This window comes from Spermophilus citellus (genome assembly GCF_964194105.1).
Source record: "Spermophilus citellus genome assembly, chromosome: 13".
Taxonomy (NCBI): domain Eukaryota; kingdom Metazoa; phylum Chordata; class Mammalia; order Rodentia; family Sciuridae; genus Spermophilus; species Spermophilus citellus.
This window is the reverse complement of record NC_138193.1, coordinates 98568810-98596605: the sequence shown is the minus strand read 5'-3', so window position 1 is coordinate 98596605 and position 27796 is coordinate 98568810. Positions and strand designations below refer to the sequence as shown.

Sequence of the window (27796 nt, the reverse complement as noted above, 5' to 3'; positions counted from 1 at the left end):
AGAGGAGAACTTCTATGTCGACAGAATTTCACAGCATTCGAAACCAGAGTGATGCGCCCTACTACACCTGGGACCAAGGTCCATCTGCTGTCTTCTGTCCATGGAAGAGGGCACGTTGGAGGACTAGGCCTGCTTTGAAGAGTTCTTTTAGTGTCCAGTAGTTTCATGGTTTTTTGTTTGTTTGTTTGTTTGTTTGAGCGGATAGCTACTTTTTTTGTTAGGGTCTCTTAACCTGTGACACATCTTTTAAATCAGTTCTTCCTTTAAGGTTTCTATTGCCCTCCCAACCCAGGCCACAAAGTCCAGCATCCCTAACCTCACTCCAGGGACTTCATGCTCCACCAGCTGCAGCCTTTCATATTAGCCTCCCAGCTCAGCCTCCCTCCTATCCCATCCCCACAGTAGGGAGACTTAGTGGATTATGTTGTAGGATGAGCTTAGGAAAAGATTAAACTAGTATGTTTGTTCTTTATTTCATATAGTAATTGTTTTTTTAAAAGAATCTTATTGTTATGCTTAGTAGGATGGATTTTATTTAAACCTCCAGGCAGACTCCATTGAAATTTGTCTAGAAAACGTAGAGTCATTGATGTTTTGTATAACCTCGCTCTACTTCCTTTACAAAATCCTGGCCTTATTTTTTTAAAAGATGCAGATTATACATTTTAGAGTAGTTATTTAGTCAGCTTTTTCTGTTTCCTCATATAATCATATCCGAAAATGGAATAATGATTCCGTTATTTCATTTACACAATCTCTCTCGAAGGCTGGGAGGCTCTGCTCCTAGGTTTCTCTGTGATTTTTTGCAATTTCTCTGTTCTTGCATTTCCTTCTACTCTCCTGGCTTGCCCAGGTCTCTTCTATAGTGAAGTGGGGTTTTTTGTTTTTGTTTTTTTTTTTGTTTTAACTCCAATAAATATTTCGCAGTGCCTCCTGCTCACATCCCACCAGTGCCCAGTGTCCAGTGTGGCTGCGGCTGCCCCCCTGGGTACTTGGAATCAAATTGCATGGAGCCTTTCAATTAAAGAGTCAGAGGGCTTTGTTCTGAGTTTGACAACTTGTAAAAACAGAAGCTGGGAAGGGACCCATTTGTTTTTATTGTTTTTTTCCTCATGTCTGAAATCTCTGCAGTTGTAGTCTCATTATTGGGAATTAAAAAGGATCCTCTGTTGATACTTCGTGAAAGTTTGCTCTTCTGGGTCCTGATCCTGGCAGAGCTGTTGACGTCAGTCTCTTACATAATCAGTAACAAAGTTTGGGTTCCCTCATAAAATTGGACCACTCGGTGTGTGGCCTCTTGGGGCTGATTTATAAAGCTCTATAAAAAAGTTAGCTAAAAATATATTTTATGACTGTTCTGCATTATAATTCAGAGTTACAGTTCACGTCGAAAACAATATTTTTCAACTGGAACCGAGTTTAAGTTAAAATTGCCGTTGTGTTGGTTTGGTAGGTCGCTGGCTGGTTGTTATATTGTCCTTGTTGTTGACTTGTCCATCTGGTTTTGGTGAAGGCCTTTGTTAAAAATAAATAAGTGTTTGGGGCTGGGGATGTGGCTCAAGCCATAGCGCGCTCGCCTGGCATACATGCGGCCCGGGTTCGATCCTCAGCACCACATACAAACAAAGATGTTGTGTCCGCCGAAAACTAAAAGAAAATAAATATTTAAAAAAAAATTCTCTCTCTCTCTTTCTCTTTAAAAAAATAAATAAATAAAATAATTAAGTGGCTATCCATGAATGTAAGATGTGTGAGGTAATGAAGGTAAGATATGTGGGGTAATGAATTGGGCTCAACTTTCTGCTCAAGAACTTTCTCTGAGGACAGGTGGACAATTTTACCATGGAGGGATTGAAAACGGTGTCAATGGGGGGTGGCCTCCTGGCCCCCTCAATTCTCTGACTCATTTGCCAATCGGATACTGTTATGAGCCACACTGTAACCCCCAAATTCATATGCTGAAGCCCTCATAAAGTGACCCAATACCTCAGAAAGTGGCATCTTTAGAGATGGGGTCTTTAAAAGGTGACTAAGGTTAAATGAGTCAAAGGGGAGGGCCCCAATCCAATCTGTGTCCTTATAAAAAGAGGACACATAGAGGGACACTAGGGATTTGAGTACATAGAACAAAGACCAGGCAAGAACACGAGAGGGTAGCCACCTTGCAAGCCATGAGAGAGGCCCCCAAAGAAACCCAGCCTGCTCACACTTTGATCTTGGACTTGCAGCCTCCAGAATTGTGAAAAAAAAACAATTTCTGTTGTTTAAACCATGAAGCCTGTAGTATTTTGTTACAGCAGCCCTAGCAAACTAATACAGCCTAATCCAAGCCTGTGTTAAAAGAGCCTCTTCTAAACAGATTTGTGTGTATTTTCAGGGACCAGCATCCTCCCAGTTCTTGTAGCTAAAGAGGCCGAAGCAGAGAAGCCCCAGACCCCAAGCCTTTGGCACAGTGGGACAATGACAGCAGCAAGACTGAGCAGGGGCAACCTCCCAAGAAGGCCCTGCACAGACCCCCACCCCACAGCCAGTGTTCATGGAGCTGTGCCAGGCACCTGGGGAGACCCAGGTGGAAGAGTGTGTTCAGGGGTCCTCAGGGCAGTGGCTTGGCCTTGCTCTGGAGGGTTCTTTCTCTCTCCCATGGCACCTAACAAAACATCTGAGCACTAAATCTGAAACTCCTTCCCTAGTGAAGCCACGTGACGTGCGTCTAGCACCCGCGCGAGGAGCCGGAAGCCTTCCCTCGCCAGCTCCGCGGGTTCCTGGCGATTTGTGCTTTGCTGTAAATGCACAGGCTGCGATTTCTGTTCCTGCCACATTGAACGCTTCAGCCTGATGCAGCTCTGCCGCTGCTGAGGGAATATTTGACAACTTATTTATGAGCACTGAGAATCTGGAGTCTTCCCTCATCAAAAAAAAAAAAGGGCAGGCAGCTTCTTCCTAACTTTGAAAATTCCCCAGGATGCAGCTCCAGAAGTGTCCCTCGCAGAGGTCAGGATTCCTGGGATGGGTGCTGCGTTCCTCGTGCTCCTGGGCTGGCTCAGAATGTGCTGATGCGACAGAGAGCAGGCAGAGGGGGAAAGCAGCAAGGTCAGCCCAGGTCACCCAAAGGCCGCTGCAGAAGCAGGCCTGCGTGGAACACAGCAGGGTGGCCATCAGCATCTTGGGTGTCCAGGGCAGGGTGGCAGGAGTGTTGGTGTAGTCCAAGGCCCTTCCCCAGGCTTCTGCTGAGATCCCCTGGTGTGCCTGGTCCTGTCCCTTCCTGTCACCAGGGGGCTTGTGACAGAGACAGGAGGAGGAAAAAGTAGGCCCTGCCCTCAGGGAGCATAAGGGACAGAATATCCCTTGTGTGTACCCAGTGACCAGTTTGGACCAAGTTGCCACAGCTGAGCTCACATGGGCTCTGCACAGGTCTAAGTGGGGGCGTGGAGCTGGAGGGACCTAGGAGAGGGACAGTGAGGGATTCTTAGCTCCTCCCCTTTGATTCTCCTTTGACTTGAGGGAGCCTGGTATGGTGGGGGGCTCCTTCCCCACCCAGCACTCTGCTGTGTGGTTGTGATTTCTTTGGACCCCTGAATTCACACTGGTTCCCCAAGTTAGAGGTGGCTCTGAAATTCCCTTTTCTTTAGGGCTTTAGGGCAGTCATGAGGATTTTGACAGGGCCCCACACCAGCCGCTTCCAACAGGAATTTCCCAGGGCCTGAAACAGGAAGAACGAGGTTCTTATAGTCAGATGAAAGGCGCTCTCCTTGCCTGGAATGTCCCATGGGCTGAGAACCCAGAAAAAAATTTCAGAATTCCTACTCCTGGGGAAGAGCATGAGGGTTGACATGTTGACAGTTGCTGTGGGGACTCCAGTGTGGGTCTTTGGCGGCCAGTGTTACCCCAGAGAGGGCCCAGGTGAGCCGCTGGCCCAGCAGACTGCAGGGATCCATAGAAGCTCATTTCTTCAGCCTGTCCCCTTACTCGTTCATTTAACATATCCATGTGAAATTTCTGCTAGGCACTGGTGCTCTGGACTAGAGTTGGGTTAGAAGACATTTTGCAAAGTTAATGTTTTAGACTTTCAGGGTCGTATCATTCCTGTTGTAACTATCCAGCTCTGGTAGGGTGAATGCAGCTATAAATAACACATTAACACATGGATATGGATATAGCTTTGTTCTAAAAAAAAAATTAGCAAGAAATAGGTAGATTTGGCCCAGTGGCCATGGTGTGCTAGCCCCTGGACTCGTACACCATGCTAAACTCAACTGGTCCTTATACTCCAGGCAAGGAAGGCAGAAACTAGTCATGTAGTCACATTTGTGGACACTTCTTATGGCTCTCCGGAGAGGTATGGCATATGTTCAGGTCAAGCAAGGCTCTCTCGGGAGTTGATGTTTGAGTTAGGATCTGAACCAGCATTAACCAGGTGAAGAGAAAGAGGAAACAGCATGTGGAAGGGGCCTGTGGCATGAGAATGGAACATCCGGGAACTGAAAGAAGGCCAGTAGGTGTAGCATAGAGGAGAACATTGACATGAGAATAGGAGAAGAAAGTGGTGGCCAGTCCATGCAGTGGTGGCCAGTTCCTCAGGCCATGGGTGGCTCCTGTCTTTATCTGAGACTCATAAGGGATTAAAGCAGAGGATAAATGGGGTCAAATTTGTATTTTGGGAAAAAAAAAATCTCTCTGGCTGCAACATGCCAGCAGATGGGGGAAGAGCAGATTCAGGGGGACCAAGTAAAAGCGCTTGCAAGAGGGGGAAGTGGCAGTCGATGCAGCAGAAAGAGGATATGTCAGAGGGGTGATGGTGGAGGCGTGCACAGGGTGAGAGCCTGTAGGTGGCTCCGAGGTGTCGGGGTTGGCAGCTCTGTGATTAGTAGAGCCATCTACGCAGACAGGAAGCTCCGGGGAAGCCCATGTGTCTTTGTTTTGATCTGTCTGGGTCAGAGAAAGGGCCGTGATGGGTTGAGTTCCCTTTAAGACATCAAATTAGAGGTGTCAGATAAGCTAGTGAGATGTACAGATCTGAGCTCCGAGGAAAAGTGGGTTTGGTGATAAGATGTTTTGAGGAGTCATCAGCATATGGAGGGGAGGGAATTGAAGCCTTGAGAAGGGATCCAATCACCTCGGGGAACAGAATAGAATTTTAAAAAGAGGGGAAAAAAATTCTAGGGAAACATCCTCAGGAGCTGCGTTGTTGAATAGCCAGGGAGAGAAGGGTGATCCTGGAAAGTAGACTGAGAAATAGCAGGGAAATGGGAGACGGCTCTGTCATGGAAGCCGGGGAAGAGTGTGTTTCAAGCAAAGCCTGTACCCAGCCTGCTTACCCAGGTGTGGTGGGACTTGTCCCAGCAGCTGTTCTGATAAGCCAGTGCATCCACTGTGATTGGTTGATTCCCAGGACATACTAATCCTTAAATATCTTGATTAAGATCCCTGCTTTCAAGGGGTGACCACCAGTGTAGAAGGGTTCTGGTTTAGCAAACAAGATATCAAACACAGCAACATTTGCAAAATAGCAAACAAGGGTTCTGGGATAGCCAGCCAATGACTAGAATAGGTCCCAGAGATATAGAGTAAGGTATAGTAGTCTGTAGGTTCGACGGGTTTATAGTTTGGTCTAGAGCAGTGCTTCTGAACGATACATGATTTTATCCCTGTCCTCATCCTTCAGAGACATTGGGAAATGTCAGGAGATATTTTTGATTGTCTTGGCTTAACAGAGAAGAGGTACCACTGGCACCTAGAGGCCAGAAACCCTGCCAAAGATTCTGTGTGGCACAGGATACCCACAACAGAAATTATCTGGTCCAAAGCATCACTAGGATGCAAAGTGCCTTGATAAATGTGTGTATATTGTAACTACCGGAGCTCAGAGGATGGGCAACTGAACACACATGGTAGAGTGGCCAATCAGAAGCTGAGGGTAGACAGGACACATAGAGGCCACAGTATGGACAGGCATGGAGGTAGAAGGCATATGGTGCCCAGTTCAGGAGCCTCCAGTACTTTAGACTAGAGGCACCATGGCCGTAAGGGCAGAAGTTGCTCTAGTAGGGCTGCGGCCATAGAACCCATGCCAAGCATCTTGGATTTTACCTATTCAATGGGAAACCACTAAAGGATTCAAATAAGAGGAAACCAGATTTGCGTTTTAGGAAGACCATTTTCATGGCAGACAAAATCAGACAATCATCACCACCGCTTACTAACGACCTACTGTGCGCTGGGTACTTTTCTGAATACTTTCTTGCTTTACCTCATTCAATCTCCCAACAACCCTATGGTGAGAGACCGTTATCCCATTTTATAGCTGAGGAACTGAGGCAGAGAGGTCAAGTAGCTTGCCTCACATCTTACGACTAGTAACTGGAGGAGCCAGGACTTCCTTCTAGGCCGGCACATAAACAAGTCTGAGACAGCCTTTGGATCTGGCCTCTGGGATCAGAGCTGAACATCCACAGAATCTCAATCATAATTCCAGAACTTCCCGTGACTGCTCCAAAAATTCTCCACCTCCAATTTTAAGGGGTATGGCCTTGAGGCCAGCCACTTAGCTCTCCCTGTCTAGCAGTTCTCATGTAGCTGTTAATTTTTCAGGCCGCTCTGGCTACAAAGGCCCATCCACAGGGAAGCACTTGAGGGAAGGTGCTAGTGGGAAATCAAGTTCACTGTGGCCTGCCTGGGACCTCCAAGGGCACTGATGACTTCTTTCCACTTCCTACCCCGTATGACCCTTTGCCTTCTCCGGGAGGACACACCATCTTACTAGCAAACGCACCCCTTCTCCTTCCTCTTTGCTGGTGGGGAGGGGATAGTTTTGCATGACAAATAAAATTTAAAGGAAGTCTTGACTCCCAAAGCTGCTTCATTAGCCAGCCCAGATCCTGCTTTCCAGGGTTTTCCTTACAGCATCTGCCCCTCCTATTTGTTAGGAGGTCCTGGTTGGATGTGACAGCCCCTCCCTGCCCAGGACTGACAAGCCCTAAAGTGGGGGAGACCCGATCAGCGCCAACAAGGGAAAAGAGATTTTTGCTGAGATCTGTTGCTCCAGGAGGCCAGGAGTGATTGACAAGTGGGGCTGGATGATCCCATCTGGCAAATTTCAGCAGTGCTCCTCCTATTTAGAATGAAGAGCCGAGGCACATTTTTGTGTCTACTTAGGCTTCTAAATAAATGCGTCTTAATTCTTTTTACAGCAGGGTTGTGCTTCTGGCAGGGCTTAAGTCATGATACCTGCTCACTGTGATCTGGAGGGAGCACCTTCCCAAAGAGAAGGCAGATACCTTTAGCACACCTTGGCTAGCAGGACCCACTGCAGGTGGTACTTTGAGGGTGGTTCATCACCTGTTGAGTTCACAGCCCCAGATTATCCCCACTTGACAGATAAAGAGCCCTAGGTCTTGACCTCCGTCACAGGGGAATCTGTGGAGTAGCCAGCTCTGGTTTCTTTTTTTTAAATTTTGATTTGTTATATGTGACAACAGAATGCATTACAATTCATATTACACATACACAGCACAATTTCCTATCTCTGGTTGTACACAAAGTAGAGTCACATCCTTTGTGTCTTCTTTCATGTACTTAGGATAATGATGACCATCGCATTCCACCATCTTTCCTACCCCTATGTCCCCTCCCTTCTCCTCCCTCCCCTTTCCCCTTTGCCCTAGCTAGAGTTCATTTAATCCTCCCATCCCCCACACACAGCATATTATGGATCAGCATCCTTAAGTCAGAGAAACCATTTGGTTTTTTAGTTTCTTTGCTTTCTTCTATGTTTCTCTTCTTTCTCTGGACTTCATTTCTTCCATCTGCAAAATGAAGGGATTGGTGGACTAACGACGGTCGGTCCAGTGTCCCTAGCAGCCTTGATCTGTGGATTAATGAGGCCTCTGCCAGAATGGCAAAAAACTGCCCACCCAAGAAAATTAATTTCATGCCTAAACACAAAGCAGTTCCCCAATTTCCCAAAGAAAAGGTCTTTAAAATATTTTTTAGCCAATCCAAATACATGAATTTTGGAATATAGATGCAATACAAACATTGTGCATTTGTACTATTTAATTAATTACTTACATATGTTTAAAATCACATACGTAAAGTGCTAATTTATAAATTTGTCTTTTCTGCTTCTCTTTCATGAGTCATGATTTACACTTGTCGTATGTAGTTTCACCTCCATTGGGTGTGTTTATTTCTCTGTATGTTTTTGTTTTTGTTTTCTTTTTTTATCACCACTAGAGCAGTTTTCTGAGTCTTCTGACAATTTTTCAGAGCTTCATGATCCTCACTTCCATCCAAGAGATGCACTTTTCAAGTCGGAGGATTAGGCCTTGCCTGAAAATTTTATTCCAAGCCACAGGTCCCAGTTCCCACAAGTTGAAGCAGTTGTTTTCTGTTGTTTTAATTTCTTTCCATTTTCCTCATAGGTGAATATTCTCCATCTCTTGCCGCAATTAACCATTGGTGGGGTTGGTTTTAAAGTGTTTCTAACAACATCCAAACACTAAAATTGTGAACTTATAACCCCAAGAATAATGCCACATCTATGTTCACTAAACTGATGCCTTTCTCAACAGTGGAGAGTCTATTAATTGATGTAGTAGATATGTTGAATAGGAGGCAGCCTTGTTTTTGAGGGATGATGGGGAATAGGAGAGAGATGGCTATGCATCTTGCATAGACAAAAATATTTAATATGCAAAATTCTCGCTTAAAAACCTATCAGCTGCTGGGAACTATGGGACACACCTGTAGTCCCGGCTACTTGAGAAGCTGAGGTGGGCAGATCACTTGAGTCCAGGACCTTTGGTGACATAGTAAGACCTCATCTGAAAAAGCAAAAAACAAAAAATGTTTTGTAAATCCGTGGGCTGGGGGGGTGTAGCTCAATGATAAAGTGCTTGCCTAGCTTGTGTGAGGCCCTGGGTTCAATCCCCAGCACTGCAAGAAATTAATTAATTAATTAAAATTAAACCCATTCGCTTGTTATGTTACACAGGAACATTTCTTACTGGCTACTGGGTTGCCAGTGTCTGTGAATACAGACAGGGGTCCTCAAGGGACCCAGGTGACAGAGATGAGGCTGGGTCTGCTGGATCCCAACCCTCCAAGAGAACTCTGGCTCACCTTTCCCCACATTCCAAACGCCAGGAACCGTGAGCCCCTTCTGACCACCTTTCTCCTGACCTGCTGCTGGGCTTTTGTAGAGTTTAATGAGCAGAGAGTCATTTGGAAATACGCACTGTGCTCCACAAAAGGAAATAGTAATATAATCAGAAATGATTATATTTCAGCACTTCAGCACTATTGCTACCATTAATGTCCATTATCACTATATTACCTGAAATGTGTTTAACAATCACAGTCACTAATCAAGGTGCCTGTCCTGGAAAACGTGCATTCTCTTCATCTGGGTCATACTAGGCATTGTGCCGCTACTGTTTTAAATGTTTTCCAGATAATTGGAACCTGCTACTTCATACTTTGAAAAGGAATGTGGCCGGTGAAGCCCCGAGAGGTTCGAAGCCTATGTTTCCATGAGGGAAATAATGCAATTTCCATGCAAAATGATTATAATATTATTCAGTGATTACACGGGGGTGGGGGGTCGTCTGTTTGTGTTAGACTTTTGAAGTTGGCAAATTGAATCCCATCCAGGTAATCAGAGGTTATGAGTCTCCAGCACAGTGTGTTTGCACTTGGAAGGGGCTCATTTCCCCACATTCCTCTGAGCCTTTGCTGACCGCTTGGGGTGGACCTGCAGGACCAGGGAGTTCATTCCCTACCAGCAGCCCTCAGCCAGTGACAAATGGGCATTGGAAGAAAACAGTCCCGCATCCCTGCCCCTCTGGTAGGACAACTCTGCAATGTGCTTCTCCCTGCCTCCCGGAGCCCCCCCAGTGGGATTGGCCTGCTTGCTCATGCTAGTAACCTGCTCCCTCTCAGGACCATCCCGGTTGGCTTCCTTCCCATACTGTCTCATGTCCCCAGGCCCCTACCTGAGCTTCCAAAATCACTGTCCAAATAAGTCACCTTCCTCAAACCACAACCAGGTTCCACTTGACAAGAGAGGCACACTGGCCACTCCCAATCTCCCATCTCCCTTTTTTTTTTTTTTTTTTTTGTATTGGGGATTGAGCTCGGGGCACTCACCACTGAGCTCCATCCCCAGCCCTATTTTGTATTTTATTTAGAGACAGGGTCTCACTGAGTTGCTTAGCACCTCACCATAGCTGAGGCTGGTTTTGAACTCACAATCTGCCTGCCTCAGCCTCCTAAGCTGCTGGGATTACAGGCATGTGCCACGGTGCCCAGCTTCCTATCTCCCTTTCTGAGGGTATCTGGGTTCCTATGTCCTATAACCCATTTGTAGAGAACCTTGACAACACCCAGAAGTCTTAGTGTTTTCAGGTGAAAAAAAATGAGAAGTCTGAGTGTTTCTTTTGGTCAGGAAGTTGACAGGCATAATTTCTTTTTCCCACCTCTCTTCTTAAATATCAGCCCTCCATTCAAGTGAGACAAGATGATTTAATCCAGGCTGTATTTTAAAATGCCCATAATCAATGCCCTCATTCTGAACATGTATGTATGTGCCCTTAGATAATTTATGTATAATTTTAATAGATTTGTCAACAGAAGCCCTTCCTCATCTAAGCAGGCTGCTTGCAGACAGATCACTTAATTTGCTCCTCAGTGTTATTTTTCATATGTGGTTGCTGCTCCGCCAACAGAAAGCAGATGAGCCCATTACAAACACGTTTGACGGGGCATCTACTGTGGGCCCGGGCAAACTCCAGGTTTCCTACTGTGGCAAGCAGCGTGTGTCTCCTGCTCCCTCAGAAGGGTCAGAACATGCACTGAAGTTGTAGTCCCCTGCAGTACTCCAGTGCTCGTGGGAGCCCTGGCTTCCTGCTGTCACTGAAGGGTCACCTGCCACCAATTCCCACTTCCTGCCTCTGTGGGTATGTGTGGGGGTGCCTCGCCCACCCAGAGGGCAGGCTGGAGATGTGGAGAGTTAAGACCCCCAGAGCACCCCCTATCAATTAAAGGTCTGAAGGGATGAATAAAAAAATGCCCAGCTTCCTTATTCTTGGTGGTCAGTCTAAGGATGCGCTACACAGACTCAAGGGTCCCCAGCAGGACTGAATCCTGGGTTCCCACAATGGCATCCACTCATTGATGTACCCTCCATGGCTTTTCTCCTTCCTCCCAGTCCTACTCCCTCACTGTGCTTCCTGGATCAATTCCCAAGGAGACCACTTGCATCCAAATCCTGATTTCAGGCTCTGCTTGGGGGGGACCCAAACTAAGACACGTACCCCTCCGAATATCTTCCTGTTGGTCTTCTGGGTGCTGCGGTCCTCCAGGTCCTAGCTTCAGCTCTGACAGGAAGCCTTCCTGGCCCCTCCAGCCCAGAGCTCTCTCTCCCTGGGCCACCATCCATCCCATCAGCAGAGTTAACTCTGCCCTTTGTGCAGCCCATTGTTCTGGGGGTGGGGGGATGGGGCAGAGGCTAGCTTGAGTGTTTGGCTCAGATCTGAAGGTGTCTCTCCAGGTCCTCAACTGGGAGTGAGGACTAGCAGAGGCATCGAGCAGAGCGGAGGATGGGTAGGTAGACAATGCCAAGAGTACACTCTCTAAGGGGGGTAAAAAAATGCCCCTCCTTCCAAAGATTAATGCAAGCCTTGATGGATGACTTGGGCCATTTCCGTCCATTGTGGTAATTGCAAGGAGAGTACATTGTGTTCCAAAGGAAAAATGTTTTCTGGATGTGGTGATCTTCGCCACACCGGCTTGTGACAGAGAGAACCACATCAACTTCTAAATTTTCTCAATGGAATGCAATGTGTAATAAAATATAAATAGGCCTTTAAGAAGCATCTATGTGTTTCCTTTTATCAACCTTTAGATGCATTCAAGCCAAGTACAATTTTATATGAATTCTAGATGATATGTAGTATTTTTATTTGCTACTTCATTGCTAAATGTTTCATATAAAACTGAAGAGGGAAAAAAAATACACAGTCCCACATATAAAAGAAGGAGCAGATGGCTGAATGTGACCATGGGAAGAAGCAGAGAATGGAGAAGGATCCGAACGGAGGCCCTCATGTACTGGGCGAGGACCTGAGATGGAGTGGAGGGAAACTGGTACCTGTGGTTACCTGTGCTCATTAGCCATTTGCTTCCACTGTGTTTTGAGGAGGCCATTAGTATTCACAAGAATCCACAGGTACCTTTGTTATGTTTTTTTTTCCTTTTAAATGTACATATAAATGAGTATGTATTATTTATAGACGTCTTTGGATTTAGAAACATCAGGCTTGAAAAGTAATGCAGAAAGGAATATTTGATTTAATGCTCACTAGAGAGGGGAGAGGAGGGGACTTTCTGCAGGAGGGAAGCCTGGGCTGGGAGAAGTTACCTAACCTTTCTGGCGGGCTTTCCTAGAAGCTGTTTGGTGACAGTTCACGTGTGGAAACATCATCAGGTGAAAGGCAGGACCGTAGCCAGGGAGCTATGGAACTCAAGTTCTCACCCTGGCTCTCCTACTGACACGCTCTGTGACCTTGAGCTTGCCAGGCACCCTCATTATTACTGGCTTCCCTGCCTGCATCTGGACCAGAGGTCATGCCAGCCAATGGCCTTGGATGCACTCACACCGATTGCCCTGGACTGGGGCCTCTGTTACTGCTTTATTTTGCAAAATAGCAGTGAGGTTGGTGACCCATAGTTTCGTAGGTTATTAGGGAGGTGGGGTGTTTCATTTTTGCAGTGGTGGGGATTACACCCAAGGTCTTGAATATGCCAGGCAAGTGCCCTGTCACTAAGCTGCACCCCGACCTGCACAGGTTGGTGGTGTTCAGGTGGCACAGGAAACCAGGGCACAACCGAGCCACTCACCTACACATGTCGGTAGAGATCCGGGAAACGGAGTTAGCTTCTCCTTCTATTTTCAGTTCCTAGGTTGTTTCTACATTGGCCAAGAAAAGCAGAGTACTTACAGAAATTCCTGGTAATAACTGCTTTCTGCTTGGGTATGGAGAAACATGCCTGTCTGTGGTTTATTTTTAAATGGATAACTCATCAGATGTGGGGAAAATGTCCTATAATCTCCACAGACTTTCTTTCACAAAATTTTTTCCTCAGAGTGTGCACAGACAGCCTCAGATCCATTCAAATAAAATAGCTCTTCCCTGGGTGAGGAAGCAGTGCCTCCAGACCCACTTGGGGCCAAGAAAGGGTTTTCAGCTGCTGGCCCGGAAGGCTTGGGTTGAGAGGAGAGGTGGCCCAGGGAATACAGCTTCAGAAGCCTCCGCTGTTGATTCTGGACTTTGGTTTGCTGCTTGCTGGGGAGCAGGTGAAGCTGGGGGCCTGGTGGCGGCTGCAGGAATACTAAGCACTGAAGACTAAGCACTCTTCTTACCCTGGAGCATTTAACTCTTGGAATAACCCTGAATATTTAGTGATACTTTCCCCATGGTGCGGAGGAGGAGGCTGAGGCAGGGGAGGCAGTGAGGGAGACAGGTGCGGTCAGTGCCATTAAATGGCAGAGCTGATGGAGACCCAGGTCTCTCGGGTTATGTCTCCCAGGCTCGTGCCACTGCACAGCTCGATCCAAGCCCTGCACCAGGGTCAGACACAGAGGGAAACTCAAAATGAAGCTCCGATTGTGCATGGAGGCCACAAGCCCAGCTCCGGAATTCAGACTTAGGAAAACGGATTCGCAGACCTCTCTGCATCTCTGTGAAGGCCAAAAAGCACAGAGAGGCCAACAGCCCACCTGATGTTCCCCCATGAAGCCACTTCCCTCCATCACTTCTCTTCACAGCTGTCAAGAGGTAAAGGCCCCAACAGGCAAGGAATGGCGAGGGACCCTGAGCATTAGCAACTACAGTTACCGCCAGACTGGCTCATTCCAGACCCTGGGAATGGGCTGGAGGGGTGGCTGTCCCTTCTGCCACCATGAACATCTCCAGCTCCATGACATGTACAGCTTTGGTTTGGATAGAGGGCTCTTCTTATGTGGGGTACAGGTCGTGGGACCAGCAAAAAGACAGACCTCAGGCAAGAAACCCAAACAGGGAAGAGAAGTCCTACTCTCTCTGGGCTCTGCTTGTGAGATCCAGACCTGAAGCAGGCTCTTGGCTAGGCATGCATTCCCGATGCTGAGGTGATATCTGCCCCATGGAGTGGGGAGGGCCAAGCCATGGTCCGCAGCCGGCCTGGAGAACAGGCTGGGACCCTCTTGCCCAGCTACGTGTTGCTTTCTTTCCTTCACCTCCTGGCCTGTTGTTTGGTTTTACTCCCCAAGACTCTCTGCAAGTCTTGTTTAAATGTTAGAGCCTGGCCCCAGGAGGGTCAGGGAGAATCCAGGGAAGAGACTTGTCCACATTTCAGAGTTTTAAAGGGGCAGCACCCATGAGGCCCACATGGTGGTGGGAGCAGGCCATTGGAATCACCCCACGTGGAGAACCGGGTGGACTGGAGAAGGGGACCCTGCCTACCTCTCCACACCAGAAAGAGACGAGAAGCCATACCCACCCTGGCCCTGCTTGGCAGAGCAGCAGCTGGCCTGCCTGTCAGAGAATTAGGGACGTCAGCACTGCCCCAACCCCCGGGACTCGCCAGGCGGTCTAATGAGGCAGAGTAGATGCAGAAGAGCTGCGAACGGCTCGCAGCTTCAGGCAAATGTGAAGCGTCATCACGAAAAGCTTAAATTTATGGGTCTGAAGGAGAAGCAACATCTGGGAAGGAATTATTGCAATTTAAAGGGAGGATACAGGCCTGTTTATAAGAGCGAAATCTGGAAGCAATGTCTGATTTTTTTTTTAACTAGTTTGTATTCCAGTCATGAAACTATGGTGTGGATATCTGCCAGATGTTCAAAGAAAAATTGTAGAAGATGAGTTGCATCTTGTAGCCATTTGCCTTCATTCAGCAGAGCTTTACTGAACATCTACTACATGCCAGCTGCATGCTCTCTGGTGACATCTTCACTGCCTCCGTGGGCGAGTCAGGAGATTGATTTGGCACCTTCAGCATCATGAAGCTTTCAAGAAAACACAAGGGCCATCCCAGATCTGATCCGGGAACAGGCAGATCTGAACTAACCAGTGGTGGGGACATGCGCTGGCACGGAGTAGCACAACCAGGTTGGGGGGGTCTTAATTAATTTAATTCTGAGGAGTCTTCTGTGCAGAAAGAAAGTGGTTTGGGGGCTTTTATTTGCAATTTTGTTTCTGAAATGTTTCAATCTGGGTTTCTGGACTTCCTCAGGCTGCAGGCACCCCATTTTCCTTATTTCCATGTTCTCCTTGCCCCAAATCAGTGAGAGGATTAGGAGATGGGCCCTAATGTGAGTGAGCACATGGTAAACTCTGAGCCTGACCAAAATTCCATTGTGGTTTCTGTGTCAGGCTCCGTGGCCTCTGCCGACGTGGTCTTGCTTTGATGAATACGGGCCACGGTACACTTGCCAGGCGGTGCATCCCTGGCAGTTGAAAACAAGTAATGGATCTCAGCAGAGACAAATTCTGGCCCTTAATGGAACTGGGAAACCTGCACTGTGCTGGGTGGGCTCTCCTCCTTTAAAAGCAGTGCCTTCTGGACCCCTAAGTCCATGAACTGTCATGAGCACGTTTGTTTTTGTGTTGGCAAGATGCCTGTAGGCTTCGGTGATATTATTAATGGATGGACGGTTTTTCTATCTTAAAAGAGAGTATGGATAAGTGTTCCTCTTGCAGGATGCATTGAGAACAGACCCTGAAGCCCAGGGCCAAGGCCGCTAGGGAACCCTGCACTGGAAGGGACTGAGGACTAGGCTTGGGCTATAGCTTGTGGCCTCCAGTTCCTTTGCTTTTATTTTGCAAGGAAGAAAGAGCCTGTTTCCCAGTTTGCTGAGGGGTGCTCAACCGCTGGGCGCTGGAACCATAATTGAGCAGTGTGGTTGAGTCAGGCAGGGCTGCTTTCTGATCCCGTATCAAACTGGAGACTGCACTAATTGGTTTCTTCTCTGTAGACAGTTTCTCTCCAAAAAAAACTGGAGTCTTTTATAGAGACATAAAAAATCCTGGGACCCTTGTTTATAATTCTCTAATCAATTTGGTTCCTGTCAGGAACCGTCTTTACTTACACTGAGTTAGAACGGATCTCAAAATTTTTCTTTGAGTTCAGTTTTGAAGATTTCCCAGCATTTAACCCAAACAGCCCATTCAGTCTTACTTACACGTGGGTCTTAATGCCTTGTCAAGGTCAATCAGCATCTCTTCAGTGCCTTGGGAAGGTAAAGATCATAAGACCCCTTTCACACTTAGTGACTGATTACAAACTGCTTTTTTAAAAAATAGAGTCCTCTATCCTTTGGCTTTTGAAATTTGTCTTTCTTAAGACGTAAGCTGCCCTTTGATGACAAAATTAATGGAAGGGAAAAGGTCAGTTTGATCAGAGATGTCAAAAATCAAGTCCCACCAGGTGCAACTTGGGAGGCTGAGGCAGGAGGATTGCAAGTTCAAGGCCAATCGCAGAAGCTTAGTGAGGCCCTAAGCAGTTTAGTGAGACCCTGTCTCAAAATAAAATATCAAAAGGGCTGGAGACATGGCTCAGTGGTAAAGCGCCCTGGGTTCAATCTCCAGTACCAAAAAAAAAAAAAAAAAAAGTCCCAAGGTCTTGTCATCTCGCCTGGAGATGGAAGATCCTACTTACCCACCTGCTGTGATTTCTTAGGCTTGTTCCTGAGATTCCTTTTACCAGACCATAGTCATTAGAAACATAAGGGTTTTATAACACTAACCTGGAAACCAAATTATTACTAGAAACAGGGTTCTAGTAATTTAAAAATCACTTTAAGTGCCAAGCATCTTGCTAGAGTAGAATGCATTTAGGTGAGTGGAGGTAGCTTCTAGGCTCCTAAGAAGAAAAAGATTGAATCATGGATCTACTACTGTCCACCGCCATGCGATGGGTGCCGAGGAGGCCGTGGAATCCCCAGGAAGCCCCAGAGGATCTAACTGCAAGAATTGAAGGTTGAGAGGATGCAAAAAGAGCAAGAAAGGAATATGTGAATATATGTAAATAAAGGCTGAACATTCGCTAAAAACTGGTAGATACCCTCCAGGGAGGAGTTTCTGGTTGGTGTGGACCAAGGTGTCACCACACAGGAGTGCCGGGTGACAGTACCAAGGTGGTGATGCTGCTGAGGAGAAGCAAGGGGAGGATTCATGGACCCGGTTCTCTAGTTTGAAAAATGGGAAGCAGAGATTCCTAAGAATTAAATAGTTTGCCTGATGTCATAAAACTAAGTGATGGTGTTACAGAATTCCAGTTCCTGTCTACTTGGTTCCAGAGTCCTGCATTCAGCTCTCTCTACATTTGTATCCATTTGGGGGTCTTAAAAGGAAATAGACATATTCTTTAAAAATATGTCATTCAAAGAGAATTAAATTAAAGAACTAGTTACAAAAGTGCAGGTACAGTATAAAGAAGCCACAATGGGCTGATAAATGGAGATGGGGGTGATTACTGCCTCAGCCTAAGCGGGTAAGGGGAGGAAGCTATTACTGAACCCAGAGAGAAAGGCAAATGGAGCAGCCTGTGCCCATGACCTTCAGTCGAGGGACTTGGCCAGGCTGACATAGCAGGGAGGAAGGCAAGGAGGACAATGTGTAGCCAGCCCCCACCACCAGTCCCCAATCCCCTGCTACTTCCTGTGTGGACTGACCCTAACCAGAAGTCAGAGAGCTTCAGAGCTGAGTGATGCCCTCCATGCAGGTCAGGTGGGTCTCCCAGAACACAGGACAGGGTTGGAGCCCCAGAAGCAGACCTGGATAAATAGAATCGATCCAGCACAGCCTGTAGTGGCCCACGTGTCCATGCGTGTCAGGATCTTTGCATTAGCACATTTGAAGAAGGTCCCAAAGAACCCAGCTTTGCATGTGGTTTGTTTTTGTTTCAGTGATCTCTAGAACTTGCCTCTGGGCCTCAGAGGATGAAGGAAGGCTGCTGTCCCCACAGCAGGCTGTAAACTGCCCTGTGGTCCTTCCGCAGCGCTGTCCCCACAAGCTCCCGCTGGCCTGTACTGGGTTCATTCAGCATAGTCGGGCTCCAATCTGACATGCAGGCATTAGCTGGCCAGAGCGGGGTGAGGAGAAGGAACACAGATTAACCTGATACTGACCTCTGAGAATTTTGTCCCGAGAGATTGAGAGCCCCTTCTGAAGCTTGGTAACCAGGAACTTCTGCTCTCAGTTAACAGGCCCCATGGTGGCCTCCACGGCCCTCTGCAGACTGGGTACGCAGGTCTTGGCTTCATGTCCACTGGAAGCTCCCTGGCCCAGCCATAGTGGCCTCCTTGCTGATGCCGGAACACACAGTCGTGTTCCCCTGAGGCATCTGCTCTGTCCCTTCCCTCTGCCCCAAACACCTGCATGACCCATATTTTTTAAGAAGCCAGGGGAATTGGGGGAGAGGGACACTTACCAAGCTAGGACCAGCCAGGAGAATTCCCTTATTTCTATTCTACATGCAAGGACCCCCCCCCCCCCAGCCACTGAGATTCTCTATTTAATGAAAATTATGGAAGTAATCTTTGTGGTGATTCTTCAGAAGAGTTAATAGGGTTTTTTTTCAGCTTATTTTGGTTATAGTTTCCAGTTTGTAAATATGTTTAGGCAATCTTTTCCACCTTCCCCAAATTCTCTTATTGATTCATTAGATTGAATCAATGGTTTCTTCTGTCTCAGTTCTTCATATACGCATTCTTCTCAGAAATGTAACAAAACCCTTCAAAAAAAGAGTGGGTGCAATTTTCATGACTCGTGAGGCTGACCCTAACCCTATTTAGCCTGCACCCCAAGCCCCCAAATGCATTGCCCATCCTGCTCTGTTTCATCTCTACAATTAGTGCTTACAACCTTCTCATGTGCACTAGAATTTTCACTTATCCTAAGTTTCCCATTCTTTGTATGTTTTCACCCACTAGGATATGAGCTCTTCAGGGGCAGGAATATTTTCATTCATTCATGCATTCCCAGTATGAACCTGGCCTAACATACAGCAGGCACTCAATAAGTGCTTATTGAATGAATGAATGAATGAGATTCACAAGAACCTAAAAATGGTTTGACCACCCTCTTCCAGACCTCTCTCTTCACCAACACCCATCTGCTGAAGATCTTTCCCAGAAATATATTGATCTTCTAATCGCCGGCATTGCCAATACCTTGTGGCCAAAGCGATCTATGTCCCTGAATGCATCACATAGGCTTGGCGCAGGAAATGAACTTGGGACTTTGGCTCCGTGTCAGAATTAAATGGTGACCTTGGCTTACTTTGCCTCCCCACAGAGGTTATTTCTTAATCATAAAGAGAACACTTTGTCCTTGGGAAAAGTAATATTTTTGCCACCTCCAGCTTTCAAATGGCTATTTGATATGGCTCACGGGTGTCCCTGTCAGTAGCAGCTGAAAGAGCTCGGGTGGAGAGGACCTGAGAGAGACCCGTGTGGCGTTGTCAGAGAGAAGCTGGCCATGAGGTGGAATTAGTTTACAATAACTTACTTACCTGTCCAAATCCTTCATATTACATTAAAGCTTTCCCCTGCTACCCAGGACCCTGGAGGGCTAAGAGGAAAAAGGAAAATCAATTGATAATGATACATTCCGTTTAAAAAAAATATATTGATTCCCAGGTAATGACAGTGGCGTGTTTTTGCAGGGGAGGATGCCATTTCCCAGCCTGGCGATGGCTTTCTCATATATTACATTTGAAAGAGCAAACGTGGAATGGCCCTGCCTCCCCATAATAGATAGCCTCTTTCTACTAGGTATTAAATCTATATATATATTTTTAAATTCTCTCTCAGGAACCCATCCTTCGCCTCCTCAAGGTCTTCTTGCCCATTGTCTAAAGAAGTAATGATTTGTTTTTGTAATTCTCAAGTTTGTGTCCTTTTCAGCATTAACGACCTGAATTTCTTATTTTTCCCCGGTGGCTGGAGTTTCTTTGTTTGGATTAGGTGGAAGGCCATGCCATTGTTCTCCCTCTTATCCAGTGTTAATGGTTCAGTGATGGGGATCAGGGCCGGCTGGCGGGGGACAGAGGAGGGACACCTCTCCTCTCAGGTGCTGCTTGGGCCTGTTGTGCCCCCCTTATCTTGAGGGTACAGCAGTAGAGATGGTCCCCAGGAGGTGGCCCAGCATCTGGGAAAAACCCGAGGTGGAGACCAGCATCCATTTAGGGTGGGGACATCCAAGACACTGGAATTCAAAACAGGTCTTTTTGCAAAAAGTGACTCCTGTTCCCCATCCCAACCCCACTCTCTTTCCCTCTCTTTCCAGACCGTCTGGCTTCCCCGTGATGCTCGCACTTGGCTGAGTGTTGGTGGCCGTCAAGGTTTTTGCATCCTGGGGACTAATCCTGAGCTTGCCAGAGACGGGCGGCGCAAGGTAGGTCTCTGCTCAGCTCCCCTGGAATAAGAAAAGCGCCCAACCTGGGCTCAGCTGCCTGTTTCCTCGCACACTGAGTGTCTGGGGAAGAGGAGAAATACAGCAGGTCCTCACTCTTTGGGTTGGTAAGATTTTTACCACCGGTGTATGATCCGCTTATTATTTGTTCATTGTTAAAAGGTTTTTAAGATATTATTTGTTCATTGTCAAAAGATAACAGCTTCCTGAGGGCAGGGGGTGCAGCTCAGTGTTAGAAGGAGTACTTAGTATACATGAGACCCAGGGTTCAAGCTTCAGTGTGCACACACACAAAAGAAGTACCTAAAATTTCATAAATGTCTTATATTCCCCAGATATAATCATCTTAGTATCTCTTTCTGTTTTTTTTCTTATGTACACAGGGTGTACATAGGCCTATGTGTACATGCATACATGGATCAGACTGTATATGCTACTCAGAAAAATGTTATTTTGACTCAACCATACACGTGAAAACACCTTTTTATAGTAGTGAATAGTGATCTATGTCATCATTTTTCAAGGCTTCATATTATATAGATACAATAATATGCATAATTTACTTGATGCCAAAATGATGGACATTTTGCATGTTTTGAATATTTTGCTGTAGCAAATAATACCACAAGAAACATTTTTGCCCATGTACTTTACATAATCATTTGATTATTTTCTTGGGTTAAATCTGGCCTAATAGTTTTACTGTGAATTCTGAAATTCAAGATCAGGCAACCACTCCTGGTTGGAGAATCTGGCCTACCTTGTAAGGGTGTGAATCTTACGTAAAGAATGTGCATTGCTCTAACACCAGCAGGCCAGGAATGTGCCCACAGAAGCAGTGGAGCCTGCAGCTGGAGTTGCCAATGCTCACCCCATTTACTGCCAAAGGGGGAGGAGCTGGAATGAACCAAGATAGTGGGGGAATGGACAGAGGGACTTAAGACAGCTGGGGCTCAGCTGGCCCAGCCTCACATTTCCTTGCAGCACTTGAGCATTTAGAAGTCTATGGATCCCAAGCCAGTTGAGGTGGCACATGCCTGTAATCCTAGCAGCTCAAGGAGGCTGAGGCAGGAGGATCGTGAGTTCAAAGCCAGCCTCAGCAAAAGTGAGGCACTAAGCAACTCAAATAAAATACAAAATAGGGCTGGGGTTGTGGCTCAGTGGTCAGTGGTCAAGTGTCCCTGAGTTCAATCCCCAGTACCAAAAAAATAAAAAAAAAAAATGGAGGATGTCTATGGATCCTAGCAGCCCAGGAGGCTGAGGCAGGAGGATCACAAGTTCAAAGCCAGCCTCAGCAACTTAGCAAGGACCTAAGCAACTTAGTGAAACCCTGTCTCAAAATAAAAAATAAAAAGGGCTGAGGATGTGGCTCAGTGGTAAATTGTCCCTGGGTTAAATCCCCAATATATTAAAAAAAAAAAAAAAAAAAAGGAAAGAAGTCCATGGGCCAAAGCCACGTCTGCAGGAACACAAAGGCCCAGTGCTGGGTGGCACAGACCATAGTGGCTCCAGGACTGCTGCATGCTGACAGGAAGCGTCTTGGCATCTGCCTGTGGCCGGCCTGTGACCTACACCCCAGCTTTCCTCTGCATCAGAGCAGAGCAGAAAGTCAGTAGGGGTCTTCTATGTGCTGGTTTTCTGCTAATCAGAGAGCCTCCTCTTTGGACTCAGAGACCGTGAGGCTGAGGGTAGCCCATCTCTCCCAGAACCTTGTACAGAAAGAAGACAGTGCAGCTCTGGGATCCAGCTGGGGGTAGCCAAGGCTGTCAGCAGGAAGTGGAAGGAGGCTCCAGACTGGGACTAGATCAGCTGCCAAAAGGGAAAAGCCCCCACCACCCAACTGTGCCTCCTGCCAGCTGCCACCCAGAAGCCTAGTGGGGGCAGCCAGAGGAGGACAGATGGCTTCCTGACCTAGGGATCTGGTGGGCTGTTGGCACAAGCCTAATGGCACCACTGACTGGGGGCAGCTGGGCTCATGCATTATCCCTGCCCCTGGAGACTGTGGGGTCAGAAAAGGGGAGTTGGAAACATGACAGTGAAGCCTGCGTTTGGTGACAGTAGCCCTCCCAGCTCCAAGAGGGCAGAGATGAGCAAGCATCTGAGAAAAGGTTTGGGAGTTGTGCTTCATGGGGGACCAGCTGTGACTGTGGCAGGGAGGAAGGGGATAGGAGGCCCCCAGGGCAATGAGCTTTGGTTCCTTAAACGACGACTTTTAGTTTGGGGCCTTCTGTTCCGTGATACTGACACAGAGTGACACATGGCTCTCATTCATCCCAACCTTGGATGAGAATAGGTTTCTGATGGGGGGTCCTGAAGGTGGTCTCAGCAGGCATGCCTGATAGGGTGCACTCTGTGAGCATCAGACAGAGGTCCCCGCTGCAGATTCCCGTCTGTCTTCCCTACCGCCTGGCCAGGAGGGTGGGTTCTGTGTTCTGCCCTCCATACTTCCCCCAGTGCCCTCTGCACGTTGAGAAAACCTACCCCTGCACGCAGGCAGGACTGTCCTGAGAGCACCCATGCCCCATGGCCTAGTGAGAGGTGCGCTCTTCCCTCCTGAGCAGGACTTCCACTGATTTCTGGGAGGACAAAAAGGTGCTGTGGCCCACTGTGGCCCCTGGTGACCAGTGGAAGCAGCTACCGCTTCACTGTGGAAACTGGGCCAGCTCACTGGTTCCTGCGCGCCCTGCTACAAAACAGGCCAGTCCAGGCAAAAGCATGGTGGGAACTATCTGCCTTTCAGAAATGTCTGATGAACGAAAATCACCCAAGTAACCCAAAAGGGCCCCAGAACCAGTCATCAGGGATGACATCTAACTCTGCACCACAGGGGACAATAAGCAGAAGACTCAGGGCAGAACCAAAGGCTGCTCCCAGGATGGTACCAGCAGACCCCCAGCCCCCGGAACAGATGGAAGGCGGGTGCCAGGCTCCTTGGCTCTGAGGAGTTGCCAGGTGCAGCCTCCCCTGCCTCCATCACTAGGACCGTGGGACCATTTCAGTCCTGCCTGTCCAGACCCCTTGCCCCTACCCTCAGCAAACAAAATGCCCTGTGTGTCCTGCATCCTCTGAGGACAATGCATATGTCTCCAGAGACAGCAGGACTTGGAGCTGTTCCCTGTGCCACGCGTTGGGCCTCCTCACTTGCCGCAGCTTCGCTTCCCCCAAATCGATCTGCAGGTGTCCTCTCTGACCACACTCCTGTCCTCTGTGACACTTCACTCCTGACCAGGACAGCCTTGCTTCATTGAGACCTCCAGGCCTTCTTCCTCTCTGTGGCCTTCTTCGTCTCTGCTGCCTCCTTGTCTATCTCCATCCTGCTGCCGTGGCTCTCACCCCAGGACAGGCCTCGGTGCACGTGGCCACCAGACCTCCCAGTGCGGCTCTGAACACCATGTACATTCAGTTGCCCACTTATCCTCAGACTGTTGCTGCCTTTCCTGGCCTGCCCTGGGGACCTCTGCAGTCCCCTCCTCTGCTGAGCCTCTGGGCTTTCTGGCACCTTAGAAGTCCATGTGTCCATGCCCATTGGCAGGGCACAGTCCCTCAGCTGAACTGAGCCAGGTGGCAGCCCTGGCCAGGCAGCTTCTGTGGCCACTGTCTGCTTGCTGCCCTTTACCTCTTTCCATTGAAGGGTCCCTGAGACTCCAGGGCCCTGTCTACCTCCACATGGACAAATTGCTTCTCTCCTAGTTTCCTGGGTATGTGGACCTCCAGCCACTGTCACTGTACTCATGGGGACTTCGCGCTCTGGCTCCCATGAGTGTGAGAGTGTGCCTGCTTCAAGGTCTTCCTCCACTTTCCATTCTACCATTGTTCTTACTCCCTCTTCCTTAGCTGTCCCCAGCCTTGACTCCCAGATGGCATCTCGGTCCCTGTGCACCTGTCACCTGCCCGTCCAATTCCATGCTAGACTCAGCCTGTCCAAAACAAAGCTGCATCATTGCTGTCTGTGAATCCCTTCACAAGGGAGGCCTCTGCCCTCCGCCTGCTGTGACTGAGTCTCTGTCTCCTTTCCTTAGGGGGCTTCTCTTCCTTCCCAGACCTTCAGCTCCTTGAGGACAAGGACTGCCCTTTGTCCTCCACAGGCCCTCAGTGGGGGCCACGTACATGCATGCATGCATTGTAAGATCACATGATCGTTCTTCTTCCAGAGATCACAGAACTGCAGGGTGCTTACGGACAGTGGGGCGGAGGGGACTCTGGAATAGGAGGCAGGCCCCTGGCTTCTAGTCCCAAATCCACCCAGAACTCTGTGCAAGCCCCATAAAACCTTCCTCAGTCTTCTCATCTGTAAAATGGGAATAACCATGACCCTCCTACCACTCAGGAGGAGACTGAGAGATTGAGTAGAGGCCGGCATTGAGCAAGTAGCAGAGCCTCCTGGGCCCGCCAGCAGAGCAGCGCTTGGCCCTCTGTCCACGAGGAACTGGGTGGGTCCTCCCCCTGGTATTCCCTTTAGTGTTCTCACGAGGAGGAAGGGTTGTCGACTCAACTCAAGGTGTTACCAAATTCCTCTGCTCTCCACCTTGAGGAATTGAGGTGGAAGTTACAGAGATTTTATAAAACGAGATTCCTGGATGATGTGTGATTCCCTCTACTCTGTCAGCTACTCTAAAGTCTGGCCCCTGAATCAAGTCATCCCCAAGCTGGGTACCTTGAGAGTGCTGTGCTGTCAGCCCTGTCTCTGACCCCACTCCAGCTCTGTGGGCTGTTGGGGCACCTGCTGCCCCAAAGATCTCAGCTCTGGGCCCGCACCGAGGGTTTCCTGGCAGCTCATGTTTATCCTGTCGCTTTTTAGAGCTCCAGCAGAAGTGTCTCTCATTTCACCACATTCTCTTCTCCCAAGCAACCGTCCTGGCATCTCATACATTGAGGATCATAATGGATCAGCTTTTTGTTTGCCCCTTCTGAGTCCTCCGAACATTAACCCTCAACCACACATCTGTGTTAAAGTCACTAAGGGAGACCAAAAAAAAAAAAAAAAAATCCTCCCACCCGGCTGCATACCAGCCCCATTAGATCAAGATCTCGGGGAGGGGGGCCCAGGCATTTGTATTTTTGTGAAGCTCCCCAGACAATTCCAAGGGGCGGCCAAGGTTAGAAGCATGGCCGAGCCTGGAGGCAGATTTGTGGCCTGCCTGTAGCTCAGGTGTGGGACTTTCTAGATGTGATTTCATGTAGGCGACACTCCCTGCTCCATTTCCTCTCCTGCACTTGTTCTTGCTCCTACTTTGATTTACGATGTCTTAAAGTATCCTTTTAAGTCCCCTGCAGTCCTCTTTGGAGCTCTGCTGGGTGAAAATAAACAGAATGGAAACCTTGCACTCTTCCCTGGCTGGGACCTGGGCCCAGCTCCTGCCCCGGTGTCCACCTGCTAGCTTTCCCAAATCCTAGGAGCTGGGTCAGTAGCCTCTGTTCCGGGAATCCCACTTTGGGGAATTGCAGCCAGTTCTGCCAAGAGCCCTCCGGGGCCTCATAGCTGAGGTTTGGTGGGTTCACAGCATCTATGTGCTGAGGTGGGACTGGGAGGAGGCTGGTGATGGCCGGAGAAGGCTGTCAAGAGTGTCACTTGCCCGTGGCTGGCCATGCTACCCTTCTGTGCCCTCCTGATCTGCTCCACTCAGTCCCGCACCCAATAGCAAGTGGAGCTAGTGGTTGGAAGGCAGGAGATGCACAGGGTGAAACTTTCCCCCCTTCCGGAAGCCAGGAGCTGAGGACCAGTGTGCACACGAGCAGTTCCACCTAGCTGCTGGCAGGGTGAGTGGAGGGCATGCGGCAGTTCATTCTGCCTGCAGAACCTCATTTGGCACCTGGGCCAGAAATAGCTTATCCACAAACCTCTGAGTTTATTTTTGTGGCAAAGTTTGATTTTCCAAGCAGACTGTCTCCTTCCTTACCTTGCACCTGCCCCAGTGGCCAGAGCCACCAGGAACAGTTGGGAGTTTGTCCCCTACTAAAGACACATGGCAGGGGAGGCACGGGAGCTGACTCCCAGCCTGGGCTCTGTGAGCTTTGTCCAGGAGGGGCATCTCTTTCTGATTTGCACAAAACAATGAATAGGCTAATAATAGCAGCCTTGCCAGCATTCTGCTCAGGGAAAGGACCACAGGTGCATTTTTTGAGTGACCATGCTCCTAAAACTTGTAGACTTCTGTCTCTTGTAGATGATCTCATTTACCGATGCTTAAAGGCTGCTTGAAAATACTTTGAGCTTTTGTCTTCTAATCATAAGTTTCTCTCCCCTTCCTCTCCTCCCTCCCCCTCCCTCAGACATATAGTACCAGGACACGGGGCCGGGGGAGGCTGTTGTAGGATAGCCAGCACCTAGGGAACCCAGGCTGTCTCAACATTCATTCATTCCTTGTAATGTTTACTGGCAGCCACGTTGTGTATTATTCCAGATATGGGGGCCAGAGAATTCAGACAAAAGCTCTGTCTTCCAGAAACTTCTATTCCAGTTGGGAGACCTGAAACTAAACATTCTTATAATAATGTATGATCAATCTAACAGGAAGACTTTATACAAAGTGCTATGGAGGAATCACTCATTTGCTCAACTAATATTCCTTAAGCATCTACTATAATGCTAGGCACTGGGATGAGTGCAGTGACCATGTGAGGGAAAATCCCTGACCCAGAGCTTACATCTGAAGGACCTGGAACCAAATTGCCGTGTCAGGCTGGAGACCACTCGGCTCGCTCCCGCTTTCATCTCGGCCACTCGGAGGCTCATCGGTTACAGCTGCCAGTAGGCATTTTCATGTGAACTGAATGCCAAGATGAGGAGGGAGATTTAAGCCTCACTCATGGAACTCAAGTTCACCCATGTAAGACAAGACACAGCCTAGCAACCCTGTGGGTCCTTCCTTTGATTTGTAGCAACTCATTTAAATATAAGCATCTGGTTCATAAGGTCCAACAACAACAAAAATCATTAAAAGCATATTTCTGCTTTTACAAAATAGTATAACAACAGCACAGGAGGCAACAATTAACCTGCCCCCCATCCTCCCCCAGGTACCCAGGCAGGTGCTGAATGTGGGAAATGGAAGTCAAAGCAGGTTCTTCCAAGCTCCCTTCTGCAGTCAGTGCTCAGGATGTGCTTGAAGCAACCCTGTCAGCCAGCCTGAGAACCTCGCCCCGCCACCCCAGCGCGCAGAGGAGGTGTGCCGCCTCTCCATCCCAGAATAAACAGTGTGATTATTTATTTAGGACCAGTTCAAGGCTTTCTGACACGCCTTTGGAGTGCTCTGCCATCTTGTGCAGGTATGCACTGAGCCGAAACCACTGTTGTGTGTGGATCGGAGAAGAAAATCTGCCCCAGGCCAGTGGGGCTTGCC

General features: G+C 48.2%; 1 protein-coding gene across 1 annotated transcript in view; it reads left to right on the top strand.

Annotated features, from left to right (window-relative positions):
* The window catches only part of KLHL29 (kelch like family member 29), a 284456-nt gene that overhangs the window by 54111 nt on the left and 202549 nt on the right, over positions 1–27796 (top strand). The window contains exon 2 of the mRNA XM_081264539.1: positions 20331–20438. The gene's annotated coding sequence lies outside the window, so the exon portion shown is untranslated. The remainder of the gene's footprint in view (positions 1–20330; positions 20439–27796) is intronic.